This window comes from Hemiscyllium ocellatum, chromosome 26, assembly GCF_020745735.1.
Source record: "Hemiscyllium ocellatum isolate sHemOce1 chromosome 26, sHemOce1.pat.X.cur, whole genome shotgun sequence".
Classification (NCBI taxonomy): domain Eukaryota; kingdom Metazoa; phylum Chordata; class Chondrichthyes; order Orectolobiformes; family Hemiscylliidae; genus Hemiscyllium; species Hemiscyllium ocellatum.
Genome location: NC_083426.1, coordinates 4131235 through 4148086, shown reverse-complemented (window position 1 = coordinate 4148086; position 16852 = coordinate 4131235).

Genomic DNA, 16852 nt, shown 5'->3' with positions numbered 1-16852 from the left:
GGTCACTGTGACCCTGTTAGTTCAGTATATTGTGTCCTTTTTTAAAAAAAAAATTGACCTCACTCAAAGTCTGAAATGATTGGATGAAATGCTGCGTTGGGGTTGAATGGCACTCTGAGAGAGGTGGAGTAATGATGAGGAAAGACGTTAGAATGATGCTGCTCAGTGACAGTCTGCAGACCACCAGCCAGGTTACCGAAGCTGAGTTGCAAAGCTCTTTAATAATGAGAAGGGCCCTTACCAACTTGATCTCTGAGCTGATAATGAGATCAGCTGGTGAAAAGAGCTCTTATGGCTTTCATAGTCACTGCTTGAGTGTAAGTGCCAATTAGAGAAAAGCACTTCAGCTTAGCATCAATCGAAATCAATTTCCTCCATCACTGGGGGTGCGGGCGGGAGGGTATGGAGACTCCAAAGTGGAACTGTCTGATATTTACACATTACATCCACTCACTGACGTTCCACCTCTCCATCTTTAATGGTAGGATTAACCCGACCATTTTAAATGGGCCCTTCTTTCTTCTCTCTTTCATGTCTTAAGGTATATGAGGTTGACAAAGCACATGCCTGTGTCCGTTACCATGGCAATGATATTTTTGGGACAGTTGACTAGCCTGTTGTTAGAGGCTGTCCCTTGAGATGTGTCACTGCATCAACTGTGGCTGAACAGACGTCATTTCCCTCTCTTACAGCCTGCCATCGATGTTTCAGAAGGGCTTGCCAGGTTGAAAGCATCATGAATGCGACTTCTGCGACCATCAAGGCCTGAAGTAAGACTTGAGTGCAGGGCTCCTGGCTCAGAGGCAGTATAATGATCCGAGCTGATGATATGATTGGATAATTCGGATCCCAGGCTGAAATCTGGCTTAAGAGAATGCTGGAGAAACTCAGTGAGTTCAATTCTGGTCTCCCTGCTATCGGAAGGATGTTGGGGAACTTGAAAGGGTTCAGAAAAGATTTACAAGGATGTTGCCAGGGTTGGAGGATTTGAGCTACAGGGAGACGTTGGATAGACTGGGGCTATTTCCCCTGCAGCATTGGAGGCTGAGGGGTGACCTAATAGCAGTTTATAAAATCATGAGGGGCATGGATAGGGGAAATAGACAAGGTCACTTCCCTGGGGTGGGACAGTCCAGAACTAGAGGGCATAGGTTTAGGGTGAGAGGGGAAAGATATAAAAGAGACCTATGGGGCAACTTTTTCACACAGATGGTGGTACGTGTATGAAATGAGCTGCCAGAGGAAATGGTACAATTACAACATTTAAAAGGCATCTGGATGGTTATATGAATAGGAAGGGTTTGGAGGGATATGGGCCAAATACTAGCAAATGGAACGAGATTAATTCAGGATATCTAATTGTCTTGGACAAGTTGGACCGAATGATCTGTTTCTGTGCTGTCCACCTCTTTGACTCTATGACTAAGTCTGTCAGCGACTGTGGAGAGAGAGGTCCTGTTTCAATCATTTTTTGATTAGTTTTGGTTTAATGAGTTGGATTTTTACTGCAACACAGACAATGTTGAAAATTTAACAATAAAACTAAAGTTGACTGAGTAAATGAAATGGAGATGAAATAAAGCAGACAAAACGATTGACATGTGTATACACCTTAAAGATTTTGAAGTACATAATAGAAATATAGTCCCATTAACCCCAAAAGCACTCCTTTACAACACCTGAAGGCAGACTCTGTACAGTCGTCACACCAGAGAAACTGAATCTCTTTTCCAAATTCCTCAATAGCTATGGCTTCAACTCCGTACCTGAGTCATCAGACAGCAATTCCCTGAAACGTCCATGCTCCCGAGATTAAATGTTCTCAAATTCAGGTAACCTCTTCGGGTTTTATTCAAGCATTCCTGGTCCGGGACAATCACAAACTCTTACTTTTGCTTCTTTTGAAGGTGGTGGTGTCCCGTGTATCTGCTGCCCTTGTCCTTCTAGATGGAAGTGGTCATGGGTTGGAAGATTCTGTCTGAGGATCTTTGGTGAACTTCTGCAGCACATCCTGTAGATAGTACACACTGCTGCTGCTAAGCATCAGTGGTGGAGGGAGTGGATGTTTGTGGATGTGGTGCTAATCAAGTGGGGGCTGCTTTGTCCTGGATGGTGTCAAGCTTCTTGAGTGTTGTTTGAGCTACCTCCATCCAGGCAAGGGGGGAGTATTCCTTCCTACTCCTGACTTGTGCCTTGTCGATGATGGACAGGCTTTGGGGATTTAGGAGTTGAGTTGCTCACAGCAGTATTCCTAGTCTCTGACCTGCTGTTGGAGCCATAATGTTTATGTGGTGAATCCAGTTGAGTTTCTGGTCAATGATAATTGGCAGCATGTTGATAGTGGGGGATTCAGTAATGGCAACACCATTGAATGCTAAGGGGTGATGGTTAGATTATCTTTTATTGGTGATGGTCATCGCTTTGCATTTGTGTGGTGTGAATTTTACTTGTCACTTGTCAGCCCAAGCCTGGATATTGTTCAGATCTTGTTGCATTTGAACATGGACTGTCCCAGTATCTGAGTCGTGAATGGAGCTGAACATTGTACAATCATCAGTGAACATCCCCACTTCTGACCTTATGGTCGAGGGAAGGTCATTGATGAAGCAGCTGAAGATGCCTGGGCCAAGGACATTACCCTGAGATGTTCTAGAGCTGAAATGACTGACCTCCAGCAACTACAGCCATCTTCCTATGTGCCAAGTATGATTCCAAACAGCAGCGAGATTACCCCCGATACCCACTGATTCCAGTTTAGCTAGGGCTCCTTGATGTTACACTCGGTCAACTGCAGCTTTGATGTTAAGGGCTGTCCCTCTCCCCTCCCCTCTGGAATTCAGCTCTTTTGTCCATGTTTGACCCAGGGCTGTAATGAGGTCAGGAGCTGAGTGACTCTGGCAGAACCCAAACTGGACGTCACTGAGCAGGTTATTGCTGAGCAGTTGCTGCTTGATAGCACTGTTCCTGACACCTTCCATCACTTTACTGATGATCATGAGTAGATCGTGGGGCGGTAATTGGCTGGAATGGATGTGTCCTGTTTTTTATATACAGGATTACTCTGATAAAACCTGGTTTTACTATATTCTCCCCTCCTCAGGAGCACCACTTGGTATATCCATCTTCATTTAAAACCTTCTGCAGAACAGCCCAATACTGAAAATTTAAAGAAACACATATTTCTCCAAGTTATGGCCATTTCCCTTTCACTTAAAGAATTCCAGAGTTTTCTAACAGGAACCTTGATGTACAATCTTTACCTTGCTCAGCTGCAAACCCTCCTCATGTAGACAAACTCCATTAGTTCTGAAAGCTCTTTCTGTTTTTAAAAGGAATCACCATGGAGACAGAAATACCAACAGGTTAGTTATTAAACATTGCAGTCACACAGAAAACCCATATGTCACTAATTCAAAATTCAAAACAATCTAAACTTAAAATAAAGCATGTTAAAAAATAGATACATCTGAAAATGTACATCACACTATTACTGTATCCTTAAACCGGTTAATGTTTCTTTTACAAACACGGGAATATCAGGAGAGTTCAATCTAATTTTGCCCAATAGCAAAGCTGCTAGACCCTGCTATGCTGTCCTCACAACAAAACATATATTCCTCTATGAGAAAAAGGTTGCATTAGTACAGAAGTTACATTTCATCAATAGCAATGATGTAGAACTAATTGTTTCAGGCATTAACGTATCTGCATGGCTGGACAAATCAACATGTAGGTGTCAGCTGTGGCTCTCTGTTGTATCCCTATCATTGAGCTGGAAGTGGGCTGAAATCCCATTTGCAGGATTTCAGGGTGACACTAGACTCGCACTGATGGAGTGCTGTGCTGTCCATCCTAGATGAGATATTGAACTGAGATTCTGTCACCTTAGGGAAATGCAAAAGACCCCACCGCAGTAATCAGAAAAGATTAGGAGACTTCTCCCTGGTGTCTTGACCAATATTTATCCTTCAATTGACAATTCTAAAACATCTCAATATTATCTTGTTGTTAAACTTGTATTTTGTTATCTGCTGCTTAAAAGAAAGACTGAATATTTGGAATTACAGATTAATGATTCCCCCTGCCTGGGAGAATGGAAACGATTCCAATGTCTAACTTTGAGGAAGAGAAGGGGACTCTCTCCATTATTCTCATCAATAGCTATCTCTAAACCAATGCTACAAAAACAATTGATTATGTGAATGTTATCATATTTATCACATTGTTGACTGTAGGAATTTGTTGTTCAGATATTGACTGCAATTTAACAGTGTTAAAAAACATACTTGGCTGCAGAGAACATTGAGATGTTTATGGAAAGTGCTACATAAATGCAACCTTTCCTTTTTCACTTCTTAAAATTCATTCACAGGATTGTGGGTGTCATTGGCGAACCCAGCACTTACTGTCCATCTCTAGTTGCCCAGAGAGCAACCAGATCACTGTCAATCTGGACTCACATGTAGACCAGACCGGGTAAAGACAGCAGATTTCCTTCTCCTGGTCATTAATGAACCAGATGGATTTTCCTACAAATAATCAATAATCAATAACCGTTTCATGGTCATTGCTGGACTCTTATTTCCAGATCTTTATTGAAGTCAAATTTCACCTTCTGCCGTGACAGGGTTTGAAGAGACATCCCCAGAATTTAGCCTGGGTTTCTTGATTAGATTCTTTACAGTGTGGAAACAGGCCCTTCGGCCCAACCAGTCCACACTGACCCTCTGAAGAGTAACCCACCCAGACCCATTTCACTCTGACTAATGCACCTAACAATACAGGCAATTTAGCTTGGCAAATTCACCGAACCTGCACATCTTTGGTGCTATGGGAGGAAACCAGAGACGTGGTGAATGTGTAAACATTGCACACAAACAGTCACCCGAGGCTGGAATCGAACCTGTGACCCTGGTGCTGTGAGGCAGCAGTGCTAACCACTGAGCCACCATGCCAGTCAAGTGACGTTATAGCTATGCCTCTGCCTCTTCCCTTGCAGTGGATACAAACACATCAGTGGAACCAAATCTACATTACTGCATCAATCAGGTGACATATTCCACCTTCTCTCTAATCATGGCTATGACATTACTCAATCCAGTTAGAATCATTTAACATCCTATCAAATTCATTCAACTCTTCCTGCTTTATTCTCCATCACTGGTAAGGAAGAGTAAGAGGTTTTGAATCCAGGTCCCCATGACATTACCTATGTCACTGGATTAACAGTCTCGCAATAATACCACTAGACCATCGTCTCCCACAGTAAAGGTGTCTTACTACAAATGTATAGAGTCTTACTTAGGCCATAATTTTAATCTCCTTACCAAATGAAAGATATACTTGAATGTAACAAAGGTGCCACAAAACTATCTCCTGGTATGGAGGGATTGTTCTGAGGAAAGATTAAATTGATTTGGCCTGTGTTCTCTGGTGTTTAGAAGAATGAGAGGTGGTCTCACTCAAATATAGAAGATTCTGACAAGACCGAATAGGGTTGATACAGGAAGGATGGTTCCCTTGGAAGGGAGTCTAAAATGGGGTGGGGTGGGGGAGGGGGTGCTCTCTGAAAATAAAGTACAAGCCATTTGGAACTGTGATGAGGAGGAATGTCATCACTCAGAAGGTGGTGAATATCAGGTTGTAAATTTGCTTGCTGAGCTGGTAGACTTGTTCTGAGATGTTGCATCATCATGCTAGGTAACATTCTCAGTGAGCCTCTGGTGAAGTGTTGGTATTCTGTCCCACTTGCTATTTATCTGACTTGGTCTATTGTGGTGGGTGATATCATTTCCGATTCTGTTTCTGAGAGGTTGGTAAATGGGGTCCATTTGATGCCCATGTATCTTGGTGGCTAGTTTCCTGCCCGTCAGTCCAGTGTAATATTTGTTGCAGTCATTGCAGGGTATTTTGTAAATGACATTTGTCCTGCTGGTTGTTGGTACGTGGTCCTTTAAATTCATCAGGAGCTGTTTCAGGGCGGTGGTAGGTTGGTGGGCTCCCATGATGCCTAGGGGCCAGAGTAGTTTTGTCGTCATCTCCAAGATGTCTTTAATGTATGACAGGGTGGCGAGAGTCCCTGGGTGCGTTGTGTCTTCCTGTTTAGGTCGGTTGTGCAGGAATCGGCGGACTGTGCTTATCGGGCATCCGTTGTTCCTGAATACATTGTACAGGTTGAATATGTTGAACTGTCTATCCCAGAGGATGTGGGAGATCAGTCATTATATATATTCAAGATGCAGATTGATAGATTTCTGCAAATTGAAAGTATCAAGTGATCTAGGGAGCGTGCAGGGAAGTACTATTGAAGTAAGAAATTTAGCTAAAAGTGGGGCTGCTCTACTTCCTGCTTCTTATGTTTTTGTGCAGAAAATGTGTTGCTGGAAAAGCGCAGCAGGTCAGGCAGCATCCAAGGAGCAGGAGAGTCGACGTTTCGGGCATGAGCCCTTCTTCAGGAGCCCTTCTCCTGCTCCTTGGATGCTGCCTGACCTGCTGCGCTTTTCCAGCAACACATTTTCAGCTCTGATCTCCAGCATCTGCAGTCCTCACTTTCTCCTAGAAGATTTTTCTTATGTTTTTGTGGTTGCATTATTCTGTGATTTATTGTCAATTACTTGTCTGCATTGTCCCAAAGTTTAGGGAAGGCAAATGAATGTTGGCCTTTATTGCAAAGGGACTGGAGAAAAAGGAGAGAAGCTTTGCTAAAATTATGCAAAATACTAGTCAGGTCGCAGCTGGATTATAGGGACAGCTTTGGGTCCCTTACCCAAGAAAGGATATATTGGCATTGGAGGCAGTCCAGAGAACATCACTAGGCCGAGACCAGGTACAGAAGGATTGTCTTATAAGGAGTGGTTGTGTAAATTGGGTTTGTTCTGATTAGAATATAAAAGAAAGAGAGGCAACGTTATTGAAATGTAAGTGATTTTTAAAGGGAATGCCAGGGTAGATCGAAGATGTTACTTCTCTTTATGAGAGCCTAGCACCAGAATCTCAGAATAAAGGGTCACACATTGTAGAGAAGGTAGAGGGAGGAGTTTATTTTCTCTCAGAGAGTGGTGAATCTGTGGAATTCTTTCCCAGAGAGGGCTGTCAAGGCTGGGTCATTAAATATATTCAAGGCTGAGATATTCAAATTTTTAATCAGTAATGGGGGGGTCAAAGGTGACGGAGAAAAGGCAGGAAATGGAGTTGAGGATTATCAGACCAACTATGATCACATTGAATGACAGAGCAGACTCGATGGGCTGAACGGCCTTCTTCTACTTCTATGTACAATGGTCTTATGACCATCCTTCCTCATTGGGCTCAGAGCAAGTGGATCAAGAAAGTTCTCTCACACACATGTCAGGATTTCTTCCTCTTCCTTGCCTTTTACACTGAGGGTTCTCCTCATCTACGCGAGGATTATCGAAGGTCCCTAGCACCGAAGCTATCTTTACTTTCTTGTCTTGTCACCTCTTTGCAACTTGCCTACGGACTTGCTCCTCTGTCACCTTCCCACGATTTATCAATCAATGGCATGAACCCAGAAAAGTCACTGTTCCCCTTGTGTTCCAGAATTATAACCAATTTGGTGCTGTCTTTGAATCATTAAAGTACGCCATTCCTTACCAGGGCTAAAAAGTACCTTAGCTCACCTCTGTTCCCCTGGTTCCCTTTCACTATTGTTCCTGAATGCACTTTAGCCGACCCTGGACTGGAAAGTTTGAGATATAAGGAGGGGATGGATAGGCTGGCACTCTTTTCCCTGGAGAGGTCTAGAAAATAATGAGTGGCATCGAGAAGGTAGATAGCCGACAGGTTTTCCCCAGGGCAGGGGAGTCTAAAACTAGACGGCATAGGTTTAAGGTGAGAGGGGAGAGATACAAAAGGGTCAAGAGGGACAGTTGTTTCCACACAGAGGGTGGTGAGTGTATGGAACAGACTGCCGGAGGTAATGATGGAGGTGAGTAAAGTTCATCATTTCAGAGATATTGAGACAGGGACATGGATGGGATGGATAGGGAGGAGTTTGGAGCAAACACAGGCAAATGGGGCTAGTTTAAACTTAGGAAGCTGGGCAGCAGGTTTGAGAAAGGCTTTGCTTCCATACTGTACCCTCCATAACGATACGATGAAGCTCCCAACCCGGCCCTTGTTTTACTATCATTTCCTGTGTCACTACCTAATTTGTCTCACTCTGTATATTTTATCTGCTTTGCATTTGTTCCCTGTCTTCCTTCTGGACTAGTCTCTATTCCAATGTTATCTTTCTCTCTCAATCCACCAGGAACTCTGTGTCTTGCCTCTGATACTCCATTCTATTCCCTATCCCCTTCTCCCTTAAACCAAAGGGACCATCTCCAGGTAAATACTGTTACACCAAACACAGTAAAGCAAAAACAAAAGCAGAAATTGTTGAAAAAGCTCAACAGGTCTGGCAGCATCTACAGAGAGAAATCAGAGTGAACATTTCCAGTTGAGTGACCCTTCCTCAGAACAGTAAAGCAATACAATTTCCAGCAACAGGGTGTTTACTTTGAAATCAAACTCTTTAGTTATCAACAGGTGGAGATAAAGTTTACTTTCTGTAGTTGTAACAGAGTCATTAACACAAACTGAGTGATAGATATGTGATGAGCAGGAAAATTGGCATTTCAAGCAAAAGCCCTTCATCAGGAATGAGAGCCTCATTCCTGATGAAGGGCTTTTGCCCGAAACGTCGATTTTCCTGCTCCTCGGATGCTGCCTGACCTGCTGTGCTTTTCCAGCACCACTCTAATCCAGACTCTGATCTCCAGCATCTGCAGTCCTCACTTTCACCTAGATATTTGATTCGCTTAATTTCAGGCATTGAATTTGCAGAATGATTGTTTTAAAGGAAGCTTTCATTTTTGTCAATTGTTTATAGATTGCAAAAAATAAACCTTTGAATAAATCCATGCAGAATAGGATGCTGTTCTGCTGCTTTTGATTTTTGCCATGTCGATACCTGGTCAGAAACACATCGAACCTGTCAGTCCAAACAAGAATCCATGCTAAAGGAATAAAAAGATGCCTCTGTTTCACATCTGAACAAGCAGCAAGGAACTTGCCAATCTGACTACAATAACAGAGGACTGTCACTCTATCCATCAGCAACATATTCACCAGAATCCTCCTAAACTGCTCAGTACCACATCTCAATCAGAATCTGCTGTCAAGCGTCAGTACGGTTTCAGCAAAGCCTGCGGAGCCCCTGATGTGGTGTATGCAGTTAGACAGCTCCAGGTGGAATGCCAAGTTCAGAACATGGACCCTCGACACTATGTTTAGTGACCTGACTAAGGCCTATTGCACAATTAGCAGTGAGAACCTTTGCCAGGTGATGGAGTAATGGTTTGTTAATGCCATGACTGCATGATCGCACAGGTCCAGGATAATGGTAAGTCTAATGTTTTCCCGGTTACTAAAGGGGTTGAGTTCAGCTATGGATCAACACTTCACAGAAAGTAAGAGCAGGTGTAGGCCATTCAGCCCTTCAAGCCATTTCCTCCATCATTAGTTATGCTCATGGCTGACTATCCAGCTCAACAACCAGTTCCTACTTGCCTCCCATATCCCTTTGGCTGCAAGTGCTATATATAGATTCCCTACAGTACAGAAAGAGGCCATTCAGCCCACTGAGCCTGTACCAACTCTCTCTGAAGAGCATCCCACCCACACCCACTTTCTCCCCATAATTACAATGGCTAATCCACCCTAACCTGTACAGCTTTGGACTGTGGGAAGAAACCAAAGGAAACCCACAGAGACACAGGGAGGATGTACAAACTCCATGCAGACAGTCACCCAAGGGTGGAATCAAACCTGGGTCCCTAGCATTCTGAGGGAGCAGTGCTAACCACTGAGTCATCCTCCAAATATCTAATGCCTTTTTGAAAGGATGCCATGTGTTGGCCTTGACTGCTTTCTGTCGTCACAAATTCACAGGCTCACCACCCTCTGATAAAGGTATTTTTCCTCATCTCTGTCCTGACCCAGTAACATTAGACTGTGAACCCAGGTTCTGAAAAACGATCTCTCCCCAAAATGTACTTTAATTCAATTTAGAATTTCCTTCCAAGTTCCTTTGAAATTTGTTTTCTTTTGGTAACAGTGTCCATTTAAGAGGCTGTCAAATGGTTAATTTGTTCATTAATTTTAATGTTTTTCATAGATTGGGACTGCTGAGGGTAATAGTCAGGAAGCAGTGATCTGTAAGATTGCATCTTGTGAATTGAGTAACTATTTGATAAAGGAAATCTCTGCCTTGTTTGACACTTTGGTATTGGACTTGGATCCATTTAGGAAATTATCTCTCCACTGAGAGTGTCTGTCTACTTCCAGCTGTGCACGATCACTCAGCCCTATACCCAGTCTGTTTATCTCTGAGTAAAGCTTTCGGCCATGCTGTTGCTAACTCCAGAGTCTTACAATTGTGATTCTGCAGGTGACTTCAATACAGCTCATCCAAAATTCTGGTGTCTGTCTCCAGTTTGCGTCTGTTGCCTCATGTTAAAGCTCACATTCTTAATTTCACACAACATCAGGTTATAGTCCAACAGGTTTATTTGGAAGCACTAGCTTTTAGAGCACTGCTCCTTCATCAGGTGGTTGTAGGTGGTTAAGACCATAGGACACAGAATTTATAGCAAACGTTTACAGTGTGATGTAACTGAAATTATATATTGAAAAAGACCTGACAAACAATGGGTGGCACGGTGGCACAGTGGTTAGCACTGCTGCCTCACAGTTCCCGACTCAGGCGACTGACTGTGTGGAGTTTGCACGTTCTCCCCGTGTCTGCGTGGGTTTCCTCCGGGTGCTCCGGTTTCCTCCCACAGTCCAAAGATGTGCGGGTCAGGTGAATTGGCCATGCTAAATTGCCCGTAGTGTTAGGTAAGGGGTAAATGTAGGGGTATGGGTGGGTTGCGCTTCGGCGGGTCGGTGTGGACTTGTTGGGCTGAAGGGCCTGTTTCCACACTGTAAGTCTAATCTAATCTAATCTAATATCTCTCTACCCCTTTACCTCTTTTGCTTCCTTTAAGATGGTAGTGATTAGAACCAGGTGACGTCATTGACTACGAGGTTCGTGATTGGGTTTGTTAACGTGGGCCAATCAGGAAAGCACAGGCTGACCAAAATGATCACACAGCATTGCCCTTTGATGTGAAGGGCGCTGCTTGTCACTGGCCTCACTGGTGTTTCCTTTCTTCCTGGTGTTGGAAATTGAATAAAGATTTGTGCACTTTGTGTCTCTCACTGTGTCTCACACCTGCACACGCACACACACACCATGGGGGCTGGGGAAAATATAAGCACTACCGCAGTTAGGCGATAATGTGCAGGTAAAAAAAAAAGGGAAAGAAAGAAAAAAATCTTGAAATAAAATAACCAGGAGATACCCGGTGCAGAGGAGGAAGGATTGGTCACAGCACTGTCTCATGGGTCTGCTCCTGGGCCTGGCCAAACTGGCCATAAATAGGTCCAGGCAGCGGGCCGTGGAGGGGGTCGTTAGGGCCGACTGCCTGCCCCTCTTCTGCGGTTACATTAGGGCCAGGGTGTCCTTGGAGAAGGAGCACACGGTGTCCACCAACACCCTGGAGTTGTTCAGGGAGAGGTGGGCGCCGCAGGGAGTGGAGTGCATTATTTCCCCCTCCAACTCTATTTTGATTTAATCCCTGCCCTCCCCTTCACTGTTTGATCACACAGCATTGTCCTTTGATGCCACTGGCCACTCGGGTGTTTCCTTTTGGTGGTAGAATATAAATAAAGATTTACACACTTGTTGTTCTTCCAAGAAAAAAAGAGAGAAAATGAAACAGGTGACTAGAATCTTCTCAGTTCAGGCAACTGTCTCTGAGCTGGTTGGCTACAGTCAGTGTACTGCAGGGAAGGAAATCACTCAGTGTAGGATTGTGCCATCTACACAAACTCTCTTAAAAAACAGGAGATTAGAACCTCCTCAGTTCAGGGACTGACTGGGCCAATGGGCTGAGAAGTGGCAGATGGAGTTTAATTCAGATAAATACGAGGTGCTGCATTTTGGGAAAGCAAATCTTAGCAGGATTTATACACTTAACGGTAAGGTCCTAGGGAGTGTTGCTGAACAAAGAGACCTTAGCGTGCAGGTTCATAGCTCCTTGAAAGTGGAGTCACAGGTAGATAGGATAGTGAAGAAGGCGTTTGGTATGCTTTCCTTTATTGGTCAGAGTATTGAGTACAGGAGTTGGGAGGTCATGTTGCAGCTGTACAGGACATTGGTTAGGCCATTGTTGGAATATTGTGTGCAATTCTGGTCTCCTCCCCATTGGAAAGATGTTGTGAAACTTGACTCTATGACTCTGAGCTGGCTGGTCACTGCCAATGTACTGTGCACAAGGAAACAAAGAGTGACTTGGTGATGGGATACTGCAGTTATTTTAAGACCTTCCTTAAAACTTCACTCTTTTGGTCACCTGTCCTAATATTTCCTTTTGTGTTCCAGTTTCAAACATTGCTTTATTATTCCCCTTACAAGTGACTTGATACGTTTTATTGTTTCAAAAATGCTGTAAAAATCCTTGTTACAACAGGATATCAGTGAGGTCACGCATTTTATCTGCACATTCACCAATTACTGAACCCTCAAAATTAGCTGAAATGCCAACATTAGAGGTAGGATTAATCTGATTGGTATTTATTTCCAATGAGTTTGTTAATGTGTTGACAGTGTGAATTGGTGACCAACAACTCACTATCCCTCAGGAACAGCAGAGAAAGGGAATTATAGAAGCAGGTTGTGTGATTAAGCAGAGTCCTAGTCACATTCCAGCAACTATTATCAGTAAAGTCACATTCCAAGTTACTCCTGGTTTGACAGCTGATCCCTCCATTAATCATTGAGCATCACTGGGAAGGAGGAGAGATGTGGAAATTAGTGCAGGCCATTTGCTGTCTTCTTAACCCATTAAACTTCCAAATAATGCCCCCCCAACCCCCCTCCCCTCTAAAACATCTCCAGGTGACTAGGATGAACATTTCTTTAGAAGGATCACCAGGTATAATTTTGTTCCTGTTCAAGGTTGAGAGGACAATGCAGGGGAAGTTCTGCATCTACCTACAGCGCATGGACCGGAGTGGTTCAAGAAGGCAGCTCACCCCCACCTTCTCAAGGGGCAACTAGGGACAGACAATAAATGCTGGGCCCAGCCAGTGACACTCATGTCCCAGGAATGAACAAAAAACTTATATGCCCTCTTGAATAAGATTAAAAATCATACAACACCAGATTATAGTCCAACAGGTTTAATTAGAAGCACGAGCTTTCATCAGGTGGTTGATGAAGGAGCAGCGCTCTGAAATCTAGTGCTTCCAATTAAACCTGTTGGACTATAACCTGGTGTTGTGTGATTTTTAACTTTGTACACCCCAGTCCAACACCGGCATCTCCAACTCTTGAATACAGAGTGTGAAGGCTTCATGTGAGCGCACCATGGCCATTAGAATAATGCATTTCACAATGTGCTCTCCGCTACATTGATGAGACAAAACGCAGACTGGGAGACCGTCTGGCGAAACACCTCTGCTGTGTTGTAAAAAGGGCCCTGAGCTGCCAGTCACCTGTCACCTCAACACCCCACCCTCTTCCCTGACCAACATCGCTGATTAACCTTTGCTGCCACACGCTAGTGAAGCTCATTCCAAGCTGGAGAAACACCACCTCATTTTCCCCTTGGGAATCCTGCAGCCTCTGTGACCCAACATCAAGTTCAATAACTTAGAGCCGGATTCTGTACTTCCATGTTTTTCACCCACGTCAACACCCGCTCCAGTTATGACATGGGTTGCTTTTAGCACAGTCACTTATTCCCACCTGTCCTTGGCCCACTATCACATTACACAGGCCTGAATACAGCGCAGCTTGTCCATTTTCTCACTCTCATGTATTATTATCCATTCAGCTTTTCCTCTGTCCTATCCTGCTATCCATTATCTTTGTTTACTTATCCCTTCCATATCTCTCTCTCTCACCTCTCCCTTTCACACCTCCCCCACCTCACTTCCCCCCCTCCCCCCACTTCAGTTTTATGGGTGTTACTGTGTTGAAACAACTAATCAGTGGTACTTAGCAGATATATTATCTTGTTAAATATTTCGATAGAGTTATGGTCTCACTAATTTTAAAAATATTCTTATTTTGTCTGTATTTTAACTATAGGGTAAGAATAAACTGTGTTTTGCTTCATGCCTGATAGTCTGACCAATGGAATTACAAACACACTGCCTTAAAGTTGCCTGTAAAATAGGACAGAGTTGGGGCTTCTAAGCTATTTTCTGAATAGATTTTGAAGGGGGTTTGGTCTGGTTCATAACACAACGAACAAGTGATTTGTGACTATCACATTTAGAAATCAGCTCCAGGTACCTTAAGGGCTACCATGACACCTCGTACCTTGAGAATTCTCATCTTCCTGCTTTATTTCAAACATCAACTATATTACAAGGATTGTTCATGGGAGATAAGGGATACCATCTGCAAATATAGTTCTCGTTCACAGGCCCCTGGGACCAAGAGTAGGTCCAAAGCAGCCCCTTCTTCCACCAGTAAAAAGTGAGGTCTGCAGATGCTGGAGATCAGAGCTGAAAATGTGTTGCTGGTTAAAGCGCAGCAGGTCAGGCAGCACCCATTCCTGTTCCTTGGATGCTGCCTGACCTGCTGTGCTTTAACCAGCAACACATTTTCAGCCCTTCTTCCACCAGGACCACCTTAGAGTGGATATTAGGCTTCCTGAAGATCCGTTTCTGATACTTAGATCAGTCTAGGGAGGATTGTTGTGGGACAATTCAGACAGTGTGAACCTTATCATCCAAGCACATCATGCAAGAAAAGAGGAATGTGATGATGTCTGATGCATGGGGAGAGCAGGGGCAATCTACTGAGGAGGATAGTGAGGATAATGAGGATAGCGAACAGGAGGAACATCAGCTTCAGCGTGAGAGAGCCCTGCAGTGTCAGACTCAACAAGCCAGACAGGATTGAACAGACACCCAGTTCCTGTGAGTGAGAGCTGGCCACAGTAACACACACTGACAGCCAATTCATCGTTGTCCCAAAGGTGAGCAGCCCCTGTCTATTCCCAGAGGCAAATGCAGCTTCTGTTTGTTCATTTATTCTTCAAAGTGACTGAATAACAGTGAACGGTTTGAAGCCTTTCCTGTCTGTGATAGTGCCACGTGGAACAGTGAGAAGGTTTTGAACCGCACTGGGCGCTGGGGAGAGAGGGTTGTTAGATCGGATGAGGCTAAGGGTAGGTTATCTGTGGAGTTTTTTCTGATAATACAATAGATATAAGACCATGCAAAGAAATCTCCGCTGTGTGACCCATGTGCCTTCATATTGTATGTAGTTTGGAATACTGCGTCCAATTCCGGTCTCCCTGCTATTGGAAGGATGTTGTGAAACTTGAACAGGTGCAGAAAAGATTTACAAGGATGTTGGAGGGTTTGAGTTTGGGTCTCCGCATCTGAGGAAGGAGGGAGTGCAGCGAAGGTCTACCAGACTGATCCCTGGGATGGCAGGACTGACATAAGAAGAGAGATAGGACTATATTCACTGAGGTTTAGATGAATGAGGTGGCGGGAGATCTCATAGAAACTTAGAAACTTTAAACAGACATAAACAGGGTAAACACAGGAAGGATATTCCCAATGACCAGGGAGTTCAGAATCAGGGATCACAATCTAAGGATATAGGGACGGCTGTTCAGGACTGAGCTGAGAAGAATTGTCTTCACCCAGAGTATGGGGAGCCAGTGGAATTCTCTGCCAAACAGAAAGCAGTTAGGGCCAAAGGTTTGCAGAAAGTGTTTGATATAATTCTTAGGGCTAAAGGGATCAAAGGGTATGGGGAGAAAGTGGGAAGAGTTGGATGCTCAGCCATGATCATATTGAGCAGGCTCGAGGGGCTGAATGGCCTACTCTGCCTTCTGCTTTCTCTCTTCCTGTGTGTCTATAAGCATTGGCTTGTGGTTGCTCTCCCACAGTCAAGAGCAACTCTGACTTCCAGCGCTTGAGCAAATTTTTTTAAAGATGGTGTTGACGTTAGGATCTCTGGGAAATCCCTGGCAGTGATGGCTTGTGCTGATAACAAGCAGGAGAACACAAGGAGTGGGTGGTCACAGGAACACGGGGCACTGATAATGAGCTGAGTTCAAGAAGATAGCACAAGAAAACCCATGTGGGCTCACGCGGAGAGAACCCCTCAGAATGGACAAAATCGCTAACTCTGCGTAAAATTCATCCAGTGTCTTCAGCTCCTCTGTATCTCTAGTCACCCCAAAACACAGTAACATTCACTCCGAAAGGAACAATATTCATCTTTGAACTGGACAAGGATTGGACAGGAGCATTTCCTAACCCACTTAAACCAGAGTGGCAAGATTAGTTATAAAAATCTCAGAGACTCCCATCCAATCCTAATCAGAATGAACAACCTCAGTTTATCCACATGAAATTTCAATCTCGCTGATTAGTCTGAAAGCTTCTTGTGAGTTTTAATATAAAGCTTATTAGGAACTGCAAATCTGTCTATGAAAAGTGCTCTTCATCAAAACTGCTCGCTACATTAAACAGATCTAATTAGAGCAAGCCACATCAAGCAGTAAAACCCTTGAGTTGTTACTGAGAATGTGAATCATAACCAGCGATGAATTGATGGATTTTAATTAGTGGAAAGTTCCAGGCCTACATCAGCAACTCATGCAGCCGCTCAGCCTGTTCCTACTCAGTCTCTGTGCTCAGTTCTGACACCAAATCGTCAATAATTTCTGCTGGATCACGGTGTTTCAATGATAAGCTCAGAATCAAC